The sequence below is a fragment of the Paramisgurnus dabryanus genome, chromosome 19, assembly GCF_030506205.2.
Source record: "Paramisgurnus dabryanus chromosome 19, PD_genome_1.1, whole genome shotgun sequence".
Classification (NCBI taxonomy): Eukaryota; Metazoa; Chordata; class Actinopteri; order Cypriniformes; family Cobitidae; genus Paramisgurnus; species Paramisgurnus dabryanus.
The window spans coordinates 23472010-23494399 of record NC_133355.1 but is presented as its reverse complement, the minus strand read 5'-3'; the positions used below and the strand labels follow the sequence as shown (position 1 = coordinate 23494399).

The following is a 22390-nucleotide window of genomic DNA, read 5'->3' as shown; positions in this document are numbered from 1 at the left end:
ATATAGCTTATAATTTAACATTTAATGTTTTTAAGAAACGTCTTACTGTAACTGTGTTATCTGTAGAGGGGCTCATGTTGACCCTTTCGTTTTAAACCTTTTCACCGTCAATCTAACCGATACTGAAGGCTTCGGTCGAACAGCTGTACTCGAAAATAACGGAATGTAACTGAAATACGGTTTAAATATTTTCAAAACAAATTTAAAAAATCAACATATTTCGAAATAAACAGGCAAATAGGCGATCTAAAATATTTTAAAGTTTGAACTGGATATAAATGTTACAGTGTATTAAAGTAATTATTTTATGTTAACTTTTTATAAATGTTTATTTAAATACCATAGCCTATATAACCTCAACTGTTTATCTTTAAACCTTAACCTAAAGCATTAATCTGACATCATTTTTAAATGCCAAGTCAGTTTCCCATATGTTTCAGTATATTTGTGAGACAATAAGACGAATACATCGATCACATCTCCTTGTTTTATTGCTGGAGTTTTACAATCGATCACCAGAGGGAGCTGTTTTACATTTTACGGCTGCTGTAAAAATGAGTCTGTAAATAGTAAAATATACACTGTTAATAAAATGATGTTCATACAGTAAAAATTTAAGTGTGACAACTTTACAGGCAAATATTTTAAAGCTTTAAATATATCTTTAAATAAAAATTTCCTTAAAGTGATCTGTGGAGTTCATGAGCACATCATTACCGTACTGTAGTGGACTCTGCAACTCAGAGATTCAGAGGATCTTCAGTCTGAAGCAAATGAGTGGCTGGCTATCTGTGAAGCATCAAGGGTATATTATAATGGAGGGATAATAGGGGATTGTGTGGTTATTTGAAAATAAAATTTGTAAACGTATTAACAGTATAGATGGTTAGTAAATCTAATTGCCGAGGAGATGGATGATATTATTAAGATGTGTTATCAGCTGGATACATATCCGCTATTTAAAAGATAATGAAAAGGAAAAGGGAAACATAAAAATTGTTATCCTGCAAAGACAACTTTAAAGAAGGATTTTTGTCACACATACATTTTAACGGTTTAATAAACCCTACCAACCCATTTTAAAAGGCAAAGCGACTTGGTGGGTTTTTGAAAATCTACATTTATGTGTATAATAATTGAGCAAAATAATAACATTAACCTGTTAACCACAAACTCAATTCTAGGTTATACCCAAACTATATTTTATACTTTTATAAACCAAGAGATTTTGATCACAAATCTGGATCAAACCGTCAGTTTTTTGTTGTTTAAAACTTTTTAGTATGATTGATTGGGAATCATTTCATCAAAAATTCTGCAAAAAAAGGGTGAATTTCAGGAACAAAAATTTTCTAAAATAAATAAAAAATGTACTAAATCGTATAAATCTACAATTAGTCTAAAATACAAGATTTCTGTCATGTCAGATTTACAGAAATGTAAAATTTGTTGTTTACATTTTGCCCTTGGTTAGTTGGTTATCATTGTTATAATATTTACTTTGGGCTACTTATTAAACCTTCCAATCAATTAAAAAGCTTCATATTTTGATCATATTTATAAACCAATCAGAGGCCCACTGGGTTCCATATTATTTTTTATCCTACTATGGAAGTCAATGGGGCCTCTGCGGTTTGGTTACAAACATTTCTAAAAACATCTTCCTTCTTGTTCAAAACAAAGAAATATATACAGGTTTGTAACAACATGAGAGTGAGTATATGATAACAGAAGTTTCATTTTTGGGAGAACTCTCACTTTAATAAAACGATGATGTTTATACTTTACTGCAGTAGGTGTCAGTTTATTTTATTTTATTTTAAACCAGGTGAGCTAAACGTGGCTTTATTGAGAGATGGGATCTCTGAATTGAGTCCACAGTAGGTGGCGGTAATGCTCGAAAATGGTGCGATCTGCCAAAAAGGGAAGAAGAAGAAGAACATATAAGTGAATAAGACGCAACTTCCGGTCCTTCTTTATATGCTCGTGGTGTAGGAGGAGGTCATCTGGTGTCGTTATTTCTGTAAAAATTGCTATATAAAGGTCTCGATTTTTGTTTGTTTTAAGGTGAGATGCCCATTACATTATATGTTTTGTAGAGCACTGTGTATTGTCTAAATGTAATTTATTTTTCTAAGAATATGACACCACATTGCAATAAAAATGTAACGTTATTACAAAAAAAGTTAACTAAATATCAGTTAAGAAATCCACAGATTTTGTGGTAAACTTACGTTTAGTGTTTACTTGTCTTCATTGTAGGATTTTAAACGAGATTTGTCAAAACGCGTGGTCACGTTGGGCCACGTGCACTGCCACTTCAAATGCTTTTTTCTTTTATTAGAATTAGAATGACTACTTTTTTAAAAAGTGGCCATAAATGTATTTACATTTTTTCTTTTTGTTTACGTGGTTAACTGCTGATAATGCTTATAATTTGAGTGTTTTAAAAATAAGCTGTTAATATTTTAAGCTGTAAGTGTGAACGTGAAGTGACTGAGTTTTAAATGCAGGCTGATCAGCGAGGTTGAGTTTGAAGTGACTCTTTCCTTTCCTTTTATGTCTGCTAGATGGATTTGGGGTGGTTTGAGACCATGCTGTCTACCTCATACAGCCCGGTTATAGAAACCCCAGACAAAACAATGCTCAGTGACAAATGTACGCAAAGGTATTGTGTATGCTGCCACTTTCTGTAATGTACTCAAAATTATCTCTCTTTTAGGATGATGGAGCATTAACGTTTTTTGAGCTGGCTGGATAAAGAAGTATGAGGACCTGCTGCAAGAAAGTAAGTTCAGCATATGAAGATTTAGTCAATGCAAAGCCATTATGTGTTGAACTAAATGGCCAGTATTGCAGGCTGTTCAGCGAGGTTTAGTCATTGTGACTCTTGCCTTTCCTGTGATGTCTGCTAGAGAGACTTGAGGTGGTTTGAGGCCTGCTGTGTTTCTTGTCATGGCATGGTTATATAATCTTCAAACATTTGAAATACAAATGTATTATTATGGTGCTTTTTACAGTTTTACTGCATTGTTTCAAAGCAACTTTAGTTGACGAAACTTTAAAATGAAGTACATGTAGTACAGAATACATGCTGTCATTTATTGCACATTGTATTTGAATTTATTAAAAGAGAAATTGGTATGTAGCTTTGGAAAGCGAAGTCTTTAATTTAATTTTTTGTTTTTACAGAAGGAACCCATGCAGTCTTGGATCTCTTAAGTGTTGAGTAAGGTGACGTCTACAGTAATAACAATAGTGAATATTATTTATTGTGATCATTTTATATAATCTTTGTTTCAAGTTGAGTTTGTTCAAACGGTGTGAATGAGTGAAAATGTTTTTGAATAAAAATAAATTCTGAATATAAATAAAAAACTGATTCCTCTAGTTGTGTCACTGACTGTTTATATGCCTTATTCTCACATGTGGCTCAGTCATCTCTAACAGGGTGTAGTAAATACATGATTATTACAAATTTAAAGGACATTTTGGGTACATTTTGACAAAAAAATGCTTATTACAACTCAGTCTATGATTATGGATTTTGATTGTTTGTAGCGATACCTCTGCATAGTTTAGGCATGCTGATAAACAATAGAATAACGAATAAAGGTTACCAGATTACCAAGTTAAGCCACCTTTAGCAGATACCTTGGTGTTTAAACCACTTTCTTAAGGGGGGGGGGTCTAAATCTATTTGATGCATTCTGACTTATTAAAGCTGTTTAAGGGTTTGATTCCTCATACTAAACATATGCAAATTGTCAAAGCAATTGGATGTATGACAATAGGATTTCTGTCCTCAATCACTTCACCAGGGTTCGTACAAGTTTTGGAAATGTAATTTAGATTAATATGTAACAATCTTGCTTTATTCTTTGTGGAATTTCAAGTTAAATGGAAGACGTTATATGTGCACTTTAACCAGACACCAACCAAGAGCTGGCACGAGATCAACCTCACCAGAGAAGTGTTTTTGTTTGCGAGGGTAATTTAAGCTTGTTCGGTTTTCAAGAGAACCCAGCATAATAACCCAGTTATGGGCAATCGGTGTGTAAGTGCACCCTGTTAAAGTGAATCATAAGTTAAAGGGATAGTTCACTTTAAAATGAAATTAGTCATTTACTCATTCTCATGTTGTTCTAAACCTGTATGAATTTCTTTTTTCTCTTGAACACAGAAGATATTTTGAGAAGTGATGGTAATCACCATTGAGTAAGTGACCATGGACTTTCATATTAGGAATAAAAAAAATATGATGGAATTTCATGGGTACCGTCAACTGTGTATCTTTTATCGAAATATTTTCTTAGTCATTTATCACAATACTTCCAAAATATTTTTTTTCCTACTATGGAAGTCAATGGTCACTTACTGCTGTGTGTTTACCATCATTTTTCAAAATATCTTCTTTTGTGTTCATCAGAAAAAGAAATTCATACAGGTTTACAACAACATGAAGATGAGTAAATGATGACACAATTTTCATTTTAAAGTGAACTATCCCTTTAAGATGGAGGGCCGGTATAATGTTTTTATGTGTTGCTTGCTCGTAACTTGCCCTGCCTGTTGTACACCTTCTGGAGCTCCTGTTTATTTGGATAAAACTAAATACTTTTTGGATAAAGGATGTAATGCTACTCTATAGGTACTCAAGATTAACATGAGATGAGCAGAAACACCATGTGTTATGTGAGCTTGGTAATGGCTACCATTTCTCCATTTCTTAGTCTTAGTTTTCCTTAGAAAGATGTCATACTGTAACTAGGTGTATATACATGAACATTTAAATTGGAATGACACCAAATTCATGTTTTTTTTTCATGAGTTTTATTTTTACATTAACATGAAGATTTATAAAAAAATCATGCACCTGCAACGATGCTGTAAACAGAAAACTGAGATAATAAAATATTCCTACACTAAATAATTACCAAATGAACAACAAAAAAAATCCAGGGCCCTGGACTTTAAAGGTATATAGTTCACCCAAAAATAAAAACTCTGTCATCATTTACTCACTTTCATGTTGTTATAAACCTGCATAAATTTCTTTGTTCTGTTGAACACAAGAAAATTTGAGAAATATTTATAACCAAACCGTTCGTGGACCCCATTTGCTTTCAAAGTAGGAATAAAGAATAATATGTAAGTAAATGGGGTCCACGAACAGTTTGGTTACAAACATTCCTCATTCCTCATATCTTCAAAAAAAATAATATTTATGCGGGTTTGTAACAAGATGAGAGTGAGTTTTTATTTTTGGGTGAACTATCCCTTTAAGGCCACAATTATCTAGGGAGGTACAAAAGAAATCTCAGCCATGTTATGCTTATGGAATGTTAAATATTTTGGACCTTGGCCTATACAGGGATTTTAAGGCTCTAGGGCAGCATAAAACTCAATGAAAGCTTCTATCTTTACTACTTTAGTCCAAAACACTTAAGCTAGGGCCACACCAAAAGATATTTTAAATCTTATCAGATTTTCAAAATGTGAAAGACCACAGACATGATGATAAAAAAACGTTGGTTCCTATAGTGTGTGGAGTGCTGCTATGTCATGACAGCACACCGCGCACCATCAAACGGCGAACAACGGGTATAAAGAAACGGCATTAATACAATGCACTGCTTTTTTACATCTCTGATGTCCATCTCACTTTGGACTGTGCCTTCTGCGCCATGTAGTTGTTATGGTTTTAACTTCCATCTGCTCACTCACTTATAAACACAAGCAAAACATTAAATTGGTCATGTGGCATTTCTTACTCTTATATGCCTTGTTTCAGTAAATTATACACTTGACAGTCACATCATCTGCCCAATGCAAATCTCTTGTCGTTCGGCTGGTGTTTGTCCGGTAGAATGCAATAAAGTAGCTCCTGATGTTTATTACATTATGCTGTTTTGTGGTTTGTTGATTGGAAAAAAAGATTAAATATCAGACAGTTTTAGATACTGATTGCTTATAACAATCAGTTATAAATATCCGGTCATTAGAAAAAATTCCTTTATCTGACAATTACAACCCCAAATCAGAAAAAGTTGGGACACTGTAGAAATTGTGAGTAAAAAATGAATAGAATAATTTACAAATCTCATGAACTTATATTTAATTCAAATTAGAATATAAATAACATATCAAATGTAGAAAGTGAAACATTTTGAAATGTCATGCCAAATATTGGCTCATTTTGGATTTCATGAGAGCTACACATTCCAAAAAAAGTTGGGACAGGTAGCAATAAGAGGCCAGAAAAGTTAAATGTAAATATAAGGAACAGCTGGAGGAGGACCAATGTTTAGGAATAGGAATGTTGTCCTATTCTTGTCTAAAACAGGCTTCTAGTTGCTCAACTGTCTTAGGTCTTCTTTGTCACATCTTCATCTTTATGATGCGCCAAATGTTTTCTATGGATGAAAGATCTGGACTGCAGGCTGGCCATTTCAGTACTCAGATCCTTCTTCTACGCAGTCTTGACGTTGTAATTGATGCAGTATGTGGTCTGGCATTGTCATGTTGGAAAATGCAAGGTCTTCCCTGAAAGAGACGACCTCTGAATGGAAGCATATGTTGCTCTTAAACTTGGATAAACCTTTCAGCATTGATGGTGCCGTTCCAGATGTGTAAGCTGCCCATGCCACACGCACTCATGCAACCCCAAACCATCAGAGATGCAGGCTTCTGAAATGAGCGCTAATAACAACTTGGGATGTCCTTGTCCTCTTTAGTCTGGATGAAATGGCGTCCCAGTTTTCCAAATAGAAATTTTGATTCGTCTGACCACAGAACAGTTTTCCACTTTGCCAAAGTCCATTTTAAATGAGCCTTGGCCCAGAGAAAATGCCTGTGCTTCTGGGTCATGTTTAGATATGGCTTCTTGTTTGACCTATAGAGTTTTAGCTGGCAACGGCGAATGACACGGTGGATTGTGTTCACCGACAATGTTTTCAGGAAGTATTCCAGAGCCCATGTTAGGATCTCCATTACAGTAGCATTCCTGTATGTGATGCAGTGCCGTCTAAAAGCCCAAAGATCACGGGCATCCAGTATGGTTTTCCAGCCTTGACCCTTACGCACAGAGATTGTTGCAGATTCTCTGAATCTTTGGATAATATTATGCACTATAGTTGATGATAACTTCAATCTCTTTGCAATTTTTCTCTGAGAAACTCAGAAAACTATTTTTCGCTGCAGCATTGGGGGAATTGGTGATTCTCTGCCCATCTTGACCTCTTAGAGACACTGCCACTCTGACAGGCTTTTTTATACCCAATCATGTTGCCAATTGACCTAATAAGTTGCAAATTAGTCCTTAAGCTGTTCCTTATTTGTACATTTGAATTTTCTGGCCTCTTATTGCTACCTGTCCCAACTTTTTTTGGAATGTGTAGCTCTCATGAAATCCAAAATGAGCCAATATTTGGCATGACATTTCAAAATGTCTCACTTTCAACATTTGATATGTTATCTATATTCTACTGTGAATAAAATATAAGTTTAAGAGATTTGTAAATTATTCCATTCCTTTTTTACTCACAATTTCTACAGTGTCCCAACTTTTTCTGATTTGGGGTTGTAGGTTATTTACTTTGGTGAATTTGAAACAAATATAATAAAACAAAAAAATAATGAACTTACTTTAGTGTCTGCAGTTTACAGTCTGGATCTGTCTTTAAATCAGAGAGAAGTTTCAATCCTGGCCCTTCTAGTTTATTACAGCCCAGATTCAGTTCTGTCAGATGTGAGGGGTTTGATCTTAAAGCTGAAGCCAGATCAGCACAACCTTCAGCTCCAATGCTGCAGTTATAAAGCCTGTAGAGAAAACAATAAAAACTCTGTGTTCCTACAGTTGAATACAGATATACATTTAGCTGGGAGTGATGGGTTTACATGCTGTTTGCACACAGCGTATCTATGACAGTATTTGGACATATTTTTCTCTTGGTTCCTCCCTAAAAAGCAGCCAACAGACCAGAAGTCATTTATTTCTAAAGGAGACTCTCACAAGAGGGCGACCGTCTACAGATGGGTAATTTTCAGATCTGATTAAGCCCCTTAAAAAATTTTGTTCCGGCTGTTCCAAAATGTCATTCATTTGTTTTTATATTGTAACCCATATTTGAAATTTAATCTCTGCATGTAAATCCCAGTAAGTAGTGAACACACACAGAGTAGTGGACAGCTATCACTGCAGCCCCCAGGGAGCACTTGAGGGAAGAAGCTCAGTACCATTTTTGGGACCTGCTAGTATAGACATATTTGGCAAACTTTTTTAACCTCAACGATTTGCAGTTTCAATGCAGTTTAAAATTGCAGTTTCAATGCCGCTTCAAAGTACTTTAAACGATCCCAAACCGAGGCATAAGGGTCTTATCTAGCGAAACGATCGGCATTTTCACAAAAAAAGTACTTTTAAACCACAACTTCTCTTGCACTAGCCGCGTGATGCGCCTGCGTGACCTTATCTATTATGTAATCACGTTGGAAGGTCATATGTAACGCGTGGCGCATGGTGACTTTCACGTAAGAAGACCCGCGGTGTACGTTGATAAAAACAGCTAATTCTAAGGCAATAAAAACAATAAAGTTCATTATGTGAGGTCTTTATACGTCACTATATAGCATGGGCGTAGATTTAGGGTGGGACGCTAGGGACATGTCCCTAGCAATATTCAGGGAAGACTGAATTGTCCCTTGCAATAATTTCGACCAAACAATTAATCTGTATTTATATATAACCACTAATGTCCTTCTTATTCTTGTGTTTTCTATTTTTTACTTATGTTATTTTTTTTCAGGAATCATTTAAATGAGACTAGAAATCTTTTGCAATCCCGTTCTGTAAAAATGACGCTCTATGTGGTACACAAACGGTTAACAGCTTTCGTTCTCTGCAATGCCCGCCTCCGTAACTCACATCGCTAATATGATTGGCTTTGCATTTCTTTAGTCCCGCCTCTCTAATCTTATTGCTAATATGATTGGATTAGCATTTCTTGAGTCCCGCCTCTCTAAATCACATCACTTTATGGGCTTGTCTTTACTCGCTACGTGTGATAGGATGGTTTCACTTTGTACAACGCGCCAAAGTTCACTCAACAAGACGCGCGTGATTATTCGGGTTACAGGTAAGTGAGGAGTTTCATTCACAAAATACGGAACAAGTTGTGTCACATAATGATTCAAGGAAAGTATTTTCACCAATACACGACAATCCCATGTTAACCTGAGGAGTTGCAAACTTTTGTCAACCTTTTATAAATGGGGTAGCAAGGTTATTTTGGGGGTCCCTAATCCATGAAAGAAAATAACCCCAACATGGTAAAAACATGAATTCATGTCATGATTGCTGAATACTTTTCATTACTGCACTGTGGTCATTACTTGCACAGATGTAGACATAATGTAAGGTTGCATTTTAAACTTAAAATTATTTTTTTTCACACTGATTAACTGTCTGTTAATGAAAAGAAGATTTAATGTGAACTACAGAAACGTTAATAAACGTTGTTCAGGAAACAGCATGATATACATACCATCTTCAACACTGGGATTTTTTTGGCAAATTTAAATTAAGAATTAAATATTAATTGCATATTCTTCATTGTTATAAAGTAAATATGGTTATATCTTACAATGTGATTTTCTTTTTTTTTTTGACAAAGACTTAAACAGTTACTGTTTATTAGGCTCTAGGACATAACGAATTGTTTATTATAAATTTGGGATGGCCGGGGGTGGCGAGTCAGATGTTACTGAGTAAAGTGCATACTGAGTTGTCTGTTGTTTGTGTCAAGTAAACGGTGATAAACAGTTTTTGCAATGCAACCATTTTATTTATGTCCCCACCAATGCCAGAATCAAACCTACGCCCTTGCTATATAGTTATGTATATTATATTAGATTTCTGTCAAGAGATTCTTCTAAAAGTTACACAATACACATTTAACTGCTCTCAGATGAAGACATAAACACAACATGATGGAAAATGCATTAACCGAAATAAGATTATAAAAGGACTCACAGTAGTTTCTCTATTTTACAGTGTGGATCCTTCAGTAAATCGGAGAGCATCTTAACTCCTGAGTCTCCCAGGTTATTATAGTTCAGATTTAGTTTTCTTAGGTGTGAGGGGTTTGATCTCAGGGCTGAAACTAAAGCAGCACAACCTTCATCTAATACTGCATTCCGACAATCTGTAAAAAAAGAGCAAAGGTTCTCACACTTACAGGTAAACACACAGACTCATTTTTTTTAATTCATAGATAACTAATATTTAGCATACCAAAAATAAATACTAAAAGAAGATTTTTACTACACTACAATGTCACAAAGGGGAAAATATCATAAAAATTTGCAGGTTGATTACAGTGCCATAGAAGAACCATTTTTGGCTAAATGGTTCCATAAAAACATTTAAAAGGATGAAACGAAGTTCTTTATATTATAAAAATGCACGAAAGAAAGAACCTTTGACTGACTGGTTCCTATGGCACCATTTTGAAAACCTTTTTAAGCATAGGAAATCTAAAATTTTAACACTCACAGCAGTTTCTCCAGTTTACAGTGTGGATCCACCAATAGGTAAAAGAGCAGCTTCACTCCTGAATCTTCTAGTTTATTACAACTCATATTAAGCTCCCTTAGGTGTGAGGGGTTTGATCTTAAAGCTGAAGCCAGAGCAGCACAACCTTCAGCTCCAATACTGCAGTTATACAGTCTACAGAGAGAATTAGATATAATGGTTACAATTACACCTCAACCAAGGTTTTTTGCGTGATGAACTCAACCTTGTAAAGAGCAAAATTTGAAACAATTCAAAAAATGATAACACATTAAAGATATGCAGACCTGCCAACCTTGGAATTTTTTTTTGAGCAGTAGCATCAGCCGAAAGGACAGAACACGGGTTTTTAACATATAATTTAACACATGCACGCACACACACACACACACACACACGCACGCACGCACACACACACACACACACACACACACACACACACACACACACACATTCTGGTTTCCATGTTTTGTGGGGACATTCCATAGACGTAATGCATTTTATACCATACAAACTATATATTCTATTCCCCTTACCTGCCCCATTCCCTAACCCCAACCATCACAAAAACCTTTCTTGTACCTTAGATTTTCAATAAACATCATCTTGTTTGATTTATAAGCTTGTTTCCTCATGGGGACATCAAAATGTCCCCACAAGGTCACAAAAACACTGGTATTCCTATCTTTGTGGGGACAATTGGTCCCCACAACGTGATAATTACCAGGTACACACACACACACACACACACACACACACACACACACACACACACACACACCTCTTGGTAACTTTCTGCACATTGCACTCACTTTTTCCCCATCCTGCCACAATCTGCTTTAAAAATTATTATAAATGTGAATAAATTCATGTTTAACAAAATTTTCCATACATGGTGATTAACAACATTATTAATGTTAAATACTGTATTCTCCAAAGTTTAGCATGTCTGCACAAACACTGTTAAATAGTGATATTCCTGTTAAATAGTGGATGATAGTTCACCAACAAATGATATTCTGTTATCATTTACTCACCCTAATATTGTTCCTAACCTTCATGATTTCTTTCTTGAGTTAAAGACAAAAGAAATTATTTTGACAAAAAAAAATGCTTGTTTTCCCTGACTAGGAAAAAATACAATGGAGAGCAGTGGGGACCAGACACTGTGGTTATCAACACTCTTTAAAATAACTTGTGTATCACACAATAAAGAAACTCAAAGGTTTGGACGGTCTGTTCTGTAAACTATGACTGAATACATTTTTTAAGTTAACTACCCCTTTAAGACAGTATTTTAGAGTTAACACTGCTTTAAGTTCAACCATAACTGTGATATACTGCTGTTTACTGTATGTCTGTCTGTAATTTATTGTAGCTTTGTTTACAGTACAGTACGGCATAGGCACCTATCACATGGGTGATCGAGACACAAGATATTCTCCATGTATAAAACTTTTTGATATGGTTTGTATATAACGTTTTATTTTATTGACAATTATCAAGAGCGCGTTATTGCAGAACGCATTTAATCCGCTTCACTCGGATGTCAGGTGGATTCCCTTCACTGAGAGTGAACTTTCCTTTTTTATTTGACTAAAACTAGATGCTCTCCCCCATGGTAAAATCATGATACTTTTTCATAAGCACTCAATTATAAATGATGCTCATTTACAAACAGAAGTAATGTTAGCGCATTTTGCGGTCAAGTGCACGTTATTAAACGGAGCCTGCGACACCGTAGACTTCATAAGATTAAGCTAAATCATTATTTTAACTTTGCACATCCACCCTAACCAGTTTACCTTAGGGGTAAGATATCTTGACTCTCCGTTGAAAAAGAATAGGCTTGTTCGACTTCATGCGCCGCCACAAGAATCGACAGCCGGAAGACGTCACAGTATCGCGAGAGCGAGGCGAAATATGATTTCTTGAATCATTCTCGCGGTACTCTGACGTCATCCGGCTGTCGGTTCTTGCGGCACCGCATGAAGTCGATAGCAGACTCTTGTTACTGATTGGCCAAACGACTTGTCAATCATCCCCACTTTCTATTTGGTGGATGAGCCCAGTGCTATGATCAGGGGGGCAGGGTTTCATATTTTATTGAAGCAGCTCTGCGAACTGCCATTAGCTAGCGGACCCCACCTGCTCTTAGCATTCCATTGACTCCCATTCATTTTGGCGTCACTTTGACAGTGAATAACTTTACATCTGAGGCGTTTAAAGACTCAATTTGTGCATCAATTATTTCTAAAGAAACACGAAAATGTATAAAAGGCTCCATTACCTTGTATCTTACGTTATGGCCCAGTAGAAGCAGTTTTAGTAAAACTATGCTAACGATTGCGTCATAACCACGCGACTCTCTGTCGCACAGTAGAGAAATTACCGTATGGACAGGAGGAGAAGCGCATGTAGAATATGGCGTACTTGCGTTAAACTTTAAAATAAATAAATACTATGCAAAATGACAAAGTAATTAATCAGAATACTAAATATACTTAATAAAAAATGTACTACTGTTCACGCTCGCCGTTTCTGCAAGATTCGGTGGGTGATTCAGATTTCTCTTGGCACAGCTATTAGAAGACTTACAATTGTCAGACAGGTTGCTCACATCACCAAGCTCAGTTTGAGTCTGCGCGGTTCGCTCAACCTACCGGAAGTCTGAGCTTCTAATTGGCTTCACTTGTCTCCGTTGAATCCAACGGGGTCGCTGTGTCCATTTCTTTTACTGTCTATGGCTATGATTGGACATATTTTTCTTTTTTCCGTTGCTTGTTTTGAGTACTTCGCGCGGCAAAGGCGTCACCAGAGGCACAATCAAGCTCACACCGGTGCGCAACGTTTTGCTACGCTTTCCGGGTTGAACGACATGTTTCCTGGAAACGGCGTGCAACAGGTTTTAGATGAGTTTTCTCTTGTTTAGTGGGTGTGTCAGAAATGTCGGCCCAATCAGCAGTAAGATGTGTAAAACCACGCAGTAGTAAAGAGACAGCTCGCTCAATGGGTTCAAGTTGGAATGTTGTCTTTCATTCTGGACGGCAAGGTCAGTGACTGTAACATTGAGGGTATTTTACAGTATTGAATACACATTTCTAACGATTTCATCAGGCTTCAGAAACATTTAAAAAAAAACAAGTTGCTACATGGGGCAACAGACATTGACGTTGCATGAAGATCTTAAAAACAATGCAACATAAGCACAATTATCAACAAACATTCATCCACAGAGAGTTTCCTTATCAGGGACATGTTTGTAAACGTGTTTAATAAAGTTTGAAAGAACTGTCGGAAGCTTGGTGGTGATGACATTGGAGTCGAGCAACCATGGTGTAATTCGCTTATAGCCTAAGGTTAGCTTTTCATTTCGAATACAGTATACACATTTTTCTTTTATGCGATAATTCAAAATGGGAAAAATTAATGGGCAATTTGCGATTGGAACCAGTGTCCCACTAATTTCCGGGTTGTCCTACAAAAATGCGTCATCCCTGTGGCACTCTATGGTCTGTACAGAAGCCCCTCCCACAGAGGATGTCATTCTTGTCACAATTTTTTCTTTTTACTGTAAGCGGGACTAGGGCGGCCATATTGACCCCGGTGATCTCCCCTATTAGCAATATCAGTGAGGCATCTTGGGTAATATTATCTTTGGTTTAACTAGCGACTTGGAAATTCTGAGTTTATTATGAGCACACTCCAAGTCTGCAGCACAACCTCTTAACCACCGGGAATCACTTGAATTACTTATGAATGTTTGTGATTTTTGGAGCTTATGTTGACCCATTATATGATATAATTAAAAGGTTTTTCAATATACAATTATTTGTTTGCATTCAACTGAAGATAGGTCATATACATGAGGGATAGAAAGGAAAGCAGGTCATAAACTTAAAATTAGATAACTGAGGAAACGATTGAGGAGCCGCCCTAACTCAAGACAAGAGAGCACATGGTGCACATAAGTCAAAGGCCATGTGCTTCCAACACAGAACACAAGAGCCATGAGTTTGAACAGAAAACACAACATATTTGAACTCATGAGACATAAAACATAAGTTTGGATCCAAACACCAGGAATACAACGAATACTATAGCTTTTTACAGGGGTTCAAAGCCCATGTGCCTCACCTACACCAAAACAATAGACAAAAGTACAAGACTGCCATGATACGGAGAGGACCGTAACAGTATTTTTATGAAAAATAACTGTATTTAGTACAGACTACAGATCATTTTCTCACGCAAAATAATATGTTACCAAAGGAAAATGAAAGCATCCGAGATCCAAAGATTCATTGCACTGTGCAATGATACAAAAGTAGGATAGGCAAGATTGTATGTATTAAATACTTACTGTAGTTTCTTTAGTTTGCAGTGTGGATCCTCCAGAAAATTAGAAAGCAGCTTCATTTCTAAGTCTCCTATTTCATTATTGCCCAGATTCAGTTCTCTCAGGTGTGAGGTGTTAGATCTCAGTCCTGAAACCAGAGCAGCACAACCTTCCTCTGTTAATTTGCTGTTTTGCAGTCTGGGGAGAAAATGAGAAAAACTTCTTTTAGGTAGATAAAAGACCATACATTTATTCATTTAGAATACGTTTTTATCCAAAGCAATATAGTTGAAGAATACACACGTGATTCATGTTAAGAAAGCAATACACATGGCAAGTGTTCCAGTACAAAGTTTTAGTCCCAATATTCAGATAGTATACACAGAGAGATTCAGGAAAGTGAGACATAGTCAAAGGATGTTTTTTATTTACAAGATACAGATTTGTCAGTCATTTGGAAGATCATTCCACCAGCAAGGAACGGTGAACATAATGTCCATGAGAGGGATTTTGTGCCTCTCTGTGTTGGAACCACCCCATAGTCCAGTGTTCTTCACATCCAACCCTGGAGAGCCGGTGCCCTGCAAAGTTTAGCTCCAACCTTAATCAAACACACCTGAGCAAGCTAATCAACGTCTTCATGATCACTAAAAAAATCACAGGTAGGTGTGTTTGATTAAGGTTGGAGCTAAACTCTGCAGGGCACCGGCTCTCCAGGGTTGGATGTGAAGAACACTGCCATAGTTAACTCCAGTAGCTTAGTTGTTCCCAATGTAGGGATCGGGCTTGGTCGGTTTTGGTCTGTTGTTAAATTTGTACCTGACACACTTTGAGGAAGGCTGGATGGCAGAAATGCATTAGTGTGCAGTGTTTTATTTGTTTTTTTATGTTTCAAAAGTAAGCCATTTGAATAAAGGCTTTTTAATATTTTGGAACCTGAAGTAATGCCTTGGAGCCTTATTTTTATATAAGAAACCAACTGATATTAATTAGCATCATCCAAAAGTAGAGGAAGATGCACTTTGTTTTCAAGCAATTTGATGATCAAAGGTAAGTTGTTTAAAATCTAATAGGTCAAATAATTTTTATTCATTCATGTTTTAGTACCTGGTCTGCATTGGTCGGGTGGTTGTTGTAGATGGACTAAGTTCAAAAGTCACGGTTTGCTATTGTTCAACTCTAAAGGGGCCATAGCGCCACATCCCATCTAGGGTAATCACAAAATGTAGTCACAATGTCGTGGACGGTTGGCGCCAGTGTGCGTACACTTATACAAAATAATGTATTTTATTTTTAAATATTTGTCGCAATGCTGCGCTACTCTTCTTGCCCAGTGAGCGATGAGTTTAACTGCAAAGGATCCGGAATAGTATTTCAAGCTAAATACTCTTTTGCACGCTCAAGTTCATTATTTCAAATGTAGGCTCGCGTTATGCGTGCTCATAATGGAAGCGCCGCCGTCCAATGCACTCGTTTTTTTCAGGCGCGTACGCACCGCATCGAGTTAAAAACATTACAACTTTTCAGAATGCTGCAAGCGCACCGCATGTGACAACACCAACGGACGGACACTTTTTCCTGCCAGTTTTAGACGCGAAATGTGAACCGCTCTGAATGTTTTTTTCTGATTGGCTGAGAGATGTCCCACGGGTATGTATTCATTTTCAATAAACGCACACCAAACCAGTCAAATGTCTTAAAATATTCACCAGAGCAATGTCTGTGATAACCGTGACTGTGGTCCTTTAAATTATTTAAAATAATCTCATTACCACCTTGGGTGTGTATTATTTTTAAATAATTAAATGCCCCACTGTCAATTATTCCTTACATATATTGCTGATTACATATTTGGAATAACAAGCACGTGAAACTAAAAAAACCCTAATTATTTTGAAAGGTGACATAGAATGATTGAACGGGATATTTATCCTTGTTCTGTGATGTGACATGTAGACAAATTTTTTTTTTTTTTTGGGTCTGTAATGCCTTAAAAGCTTCCTAAAAACCTCTCTCAGATAGCTCTATTATGCTGAGTTTACACCAAACGCGGTTTGGGCGTCAAAATCGCGTCTACCGCGCGTGGTTTGCCGCTTGAACAATTTGGATGCATTCGCGCGTGTAGAGCGGAGTAGACGCGCGGAAAAAGCAAGCATTTGACGCGCGTCCGAAGCAATTCCGCTTCTTGTGGGAGGGGCAACTGCTGTGCGAGTGTCTGTTTGCAAGATGACTGATGTTACTTGTGCATTTATCAAGAGAGTTACCAGTTTTGTAATGGGTAACCTTACTATGGGGAAAAATAAACGGCGCGGGTAGATAAACGTCACGTGACTCAAAAGTGAAGCGTGTATTACAACTTACCAAGTTGCCCAAAGTCCTTACTGACACTCTTCCAAGCGAGGTCCTTTTTATTCCTGTCTCCTCTATAGAAATAAGAACTTGTGTCGTATAGCTCCGGGTGTCTGCTTATGGACAATATCAAGCCTTGGTTGAGTGAGTGACTCCGGGCGGGGCTGCCACCACAGCAGCAAGCAGGCTCCTGATTGGTTAACGCGGCGCGAAATTCCGCCAAAGTTAAAATTTTTCAACTCGGGCGGCAGCCGCAAATCCGCGTGAACCGCTAGATGCACAAAAAGCACCATTCGCGCTTACCGCGCGTACCGCGCACAACGCTCAATTCGCGCCTTTCGCCCGAGCTTCACGCGCGAAAGAGGCGGAAACGCGTCTTCCGCGCCGCGCCGAACGCCTCTTCCGCGCCGCGGGACCTCTTGACGCGCGTCAACGCGTCTTCACATTGACTTAAGATTGAAATCACTCGCGCTTCACGCCCTTACCGCGGTTGGTGTAAATGCAGCATTAGGGTGGGGATTTTAAACAAGTGGTTTTGCACCTATTTGGCTCCCCCTACTGGCTTAACTTGCAATCTCATTACTGGCTGACTTTGGCTCATGATTGGCTGACTTTTCTGCCACTTTAAAAAATGTAGCCAATTATTTTAAAGTGGAGGGGCAGTGAGATGCCTGTGATGTCATAAGCATCAGTTTTTCAGATTGGGCCGTTTTCTGGCTGACATTTCTAAAAGAGGAATTTCTATGAGACTGAGATGTTTAGCATGTCTAGCACTTTTTGTATGTTCGTGAATGCAGGTAGACTATCATTATTCAACAAAGACAAGGTAAAAATGGTTTTTCATTCTCTGTCCCCTTTAAATTATAAATGAAAAATATCTTACTGTAATATCTCAATTTTACATAGAGGATCCTTTAGTCCAATAGAAAGCAGCTTCACTCCTGAATCGCCCAAATTGTTGTCACTCAGGTTCAGATCTCTTAGATTTGAGGAGTTTGAGCTGAGAACGGCGGTCAGAGCTGAACAGCTTTTCTCAGTGAGACTACAGCCACTCAGACTGTAAATAATGAAATATTTGTATATTAATCTTAAATACATTTAAGCAATGAAAAGGTAAATATTTTTTGTGTACAGAATGTAAAACAACTGTGTTACTTATTGCTCTGACATAATCACATCATTCTCATCTTAATTCAATTTATCAATCTTTATCATTATTGATGTTTTATTGTGTGTAAGTTTCTGGAAATGTGTAAAAACTTTTACTTTGTAAAATACTCACTTAGCTTTTGTTGATGCTTTGACCACAGGCAGCAGCCTCAGAAGAACTTCTTCAGATCGATCATATTTACTCAGTGTAAACTCATTCAGCTCTTCCTCTGAGTTCAGCAACACAAATACCAGAGCCGACCAATGAGAAGGAGACAATTTGACTCCAGAGAGAAGTCTGTCAGCTCTTTTGCTGAGGTACGTTTGTACTTCCTGCACTAGAGATTGATCATTCAGTTCATTCAGACAGTGAAACAGATTGATGGATTTCTCCGGAGAGGGATTGTCCCAGATCTTCTGCTTAATATAATCAATTATTTTCTTATTGCTGTGCGAGCTGCTGCTTGTCTTTAGTAGACCTTGCAAGATCGTCTGATTAGACTTCACTGAGAGACCCATGAGAAATCTGAGAAAAAGATCCAGGTGTCCATTCTCACTTTGTAAGGCCTTGTCCACTTCACCTTTTAGTAAATCAGCCTGAGTTGATTTGCGAATCAGCTTTGTTGTTTGTTGAGAAAAGCAGATAAGCACGTATAAAGCAGCCAGAAACTCCTGAATGCTCAGGTGTATAAAGCTGAACACCTTCCCAAGGTGCAGTCCAAACTCTTCTTTGAAGATCTGGGTGCAAACTCCAGAATACACAGAAGCTTCTCTGACATCAATGCCACACTCTATCAAGTCCCCCTCATAGAAGATCAGGTTCCCTTTCTCCAGTTGTTCAAAAGCCAACTTTCCCAGTGACTGGATGGTATTTCTGAGCTCCTTGAGATCTAGTTCACATTTCCCATCATACTTCTGAGATTTTTGTTTCATTTGAAAGATCAGGAAGTGTGCGAACATTTGAGTGAGAGTCTTTGGGATCTCTGCGCTCTCTGATTCACTAAGCATTCTCTCTAGAACAGTGGCTGAAATCCAGCAGAAGACTGGGATGTGACACATGATGTACAAACTTCTTGATGATTTGATGTGTGTGATGATTTTATTGGCCAGACTCTGATCATTAATTTTCTTCCTGAAATACTCATCCTTTTGAGGATCATTGAACCCTCGTACATCAGTGACCTGGTCAATACACTCTGGAGGAATCTGATAGGCTGCTGCTGGCCGTGATGTTATCCAGATCAGAGCAGAAGGAAGCAGATTCCCCTTGATGAGGTTTGTGATCATCACATCTACGGATGCTGATTCTGTAACATCAGACAAACTTTGATTGTTTGGGAAGTCCAGAGGAAGTCGGCACTCATCCAGACCATCATAAATGAACAGGACCTTGTAGTCATCGAGGTCTGTGGATCTCAGTTCTTTGGTATTTGTGAAGAATTGATGAAGAAGATCCATCAAACTGAGATTCTTGTCTTTGATCAAGTTCAGTTCTCTGAAAGGAAGTGGAAATATGAAGTGAACATCCTGATTCGCCTTTCCTTCAGTCCAATCCAAAATGAACTTTTGCACAGAGACTGTTTTTCCAATTCCAGCAACTCCTTTAGTCAGCACACTTCTGATGGATTTTTTTGTTTAGGTAAGGATTTAAAGATGTCAGTGCACTTGATTGGTGTTTCTTGTGTCTCTGGGCCCGGTTGCATAAAGCACCTTAAGTGTAATTTTCCCTTAAGTTCACCCTTATGTTTCCCTTAAAATTAAGGGTGTTGCAGAAAAACCCTTAAGTTTTTTCTGTTGCGTCTCCATGGCAACAATAGTATTTTATAACAACAAACCGGGGTCGCTGTCATGAAACACTTTACGATTACCTTTACCTAAGAGAACCATTTAAGGGATTATATGCAAAACACTTTAATTATTCTCTTACAGTAGTTAAGGGGAATTTACCCCTTAAGTGTCATACTTAAGGGAAAAACTTAAGGTGCTTTATGCAACCGGGCCCTGGTCTTCTGGATGATGTCTCAATCTGTCTCACCTCATGTTCAATATTGACCGCTCCGCTCCCTCCCTCTATGATGTAAAGCTCTGTGTAGATCTCATGCAGAAATGTTGAACTTCCTTGATTTGAGATTCCTTCATTAATGATCTGAAATTTATTCTTAAGTCTGGATTTGTGTATTTTCAGATACGGTGGAGCAAGTTCTAAAAGTAGAAGATTGGGACTCAATTATTTTATGCAACTCGCAGTAAAAAGGCAATTGATAACGTAATTTGTATATGATCATATATTTTAAAACATATTTGCGGCCAAATAAAAATTAGATAAGTCACGTGAATCAAAGTTCTTACTGGTCTGTAGTGTTTTAACAAGGTCTGTCTGGTTCATCTTCCTCAGCACATGCAGCGTGATCTCAAGCATTTTGTCTCCGAGCCTGTTCTGACCTTTATCATCATCATCATCATCTCTCTCAGAGCATGCTGGGGAATCTGGGTTTAATAGTGCCTTGAATCTCTTTAGCTCTTTTGTCATCAATGAAATCATTTTTTGCTCAAGTTCCTGTAATATGATTTAATTTTGGTGCTCACATACATAAAATACATACTTCTTTAATTTTAATTTAAAAGTATTTAAAAATATATTTTATGGTCCTGTCCATCTTTTTGAGTGAATGAAAATATGATTTAAACCTGGATCTGTAAAAAGCCTTTCCACAATCTTGACTAACATTGTTAGCCATTGACAAATATCAAAATGTTGATTATATACCTTGCACTATATATAATTGTATGTGTGTATAGTCTATGCATTAAACTGTCTTGAATATATGAAGAGTGCAGACATTTAAAGATGTACACACTTAAAAACACTCCCACCTGAAAAATGGTGTCTAGCTGCTTCTGTCTATTGAATTTGGATTCAGGCTTTGATTCACATTGTTCGTCGCTGTTGAATGTAACATGAAGATTTGTTAAACACCTAATAAAGCATTTAATACACATGGTTATCAAATTTGTAAACTTAGCACTCTAGTTTAAAAAATATTGGGTTGGTTTAACCCACGGTTGGTAAGTATTAGAACCAACGTTTGGCTTATGAATAAACCTATGCTGGGTTGTTTCAACTCATGAATAACCCAGCAAATGTTTATTTATAAACCAACAGTTGGTTACCTGTACCCAACCATGTCTTCAAATCTCTGAAGGTTTTGCACATACACATTAAGCTCACTGATTTAATCATCCTGTCAAAACCACAAGAATATACTTACTTCACATCATCAGCAGAGTTTGTTTTACTAAACACAAGTGGTTTTTCCATTGACCAGTCACTCTTCATTGACACACAGCTGGGTTCAGGAGATTGTCCATGATACAGACTAAAACAATAGCAATAAACCACTGTTACACAAATTACAAACTCATTTACCTGACGTCACCTCTGAATTACCTTATTATTTCTAATAAACAATCTCTCACTTTCAGTTTAGAAGCAGACAGAAAGGAGTAAAAATGTAGCATTACTTTGTTTGGTCAATATAACTGGATAAATACGCACTGTCTGCTTGTTAAAATAAAATATATAGTTAACTTATCTCACCTTTTAATAGTCTTTGTGTCGCTTTCTTCAGAGCTCTTTATGTTCATTGTATCGTCAAATGTTATTCAAATAAAAAATACATATGGCTTAGATCATTTTCACGCATGTCTGATTCTAGTCAATGTATCTTTGTTGTCTCTGCTCACCAAAACATATTATATTACGCTTCTAGCTGGTTAATGTTGCCTAAAGAATGTTGTCATGCTGGTTTTGTGAGGCATCTGATCTGTGTCCTACATTACTGAACTGCCAGAATTATTAGGGTTCACTTCCTCGTTTGCTAGAATATTACAAAATCCCTTCAAATTACACTTATTGTTTGAAATTACTGATGGTATTTTCTCTTTTTGCAATTATTAACTTAATCACAATGAGTACGCGT

At 37.1% G+C, this 22390-nt stretch overlaps 1 non-coding gene and 1 pseudogene across 1 annotated transcript; one reads left to right on the top strand and one right to left on the bottom strand.

Annotated features, from left to right (window-relative positions):
- Nucleotides 1-2507: 2507 nt before the first annotated feature.
- LOC135786115 (small nucleolar RNA SNORA9) lies at nt 2508-2640 on the top strand. The gene has a single exon (XR_010546862.1). It is a non-coding gene; the product is annotated as a small nucleolar RNA SNORA9 (small nucleolar RNA).
- A 2599-nt stretch (nt 2641-5239) lies between these two features.
- LOC135783945 (NLR family CARD domain-containing protein 3-like) lies at nt 5240-22216 on the bottom strand (annotated as a pseudogene).
- Between the last annotated feature and the right edge of the window lie 174 nt (nt 22217-22390).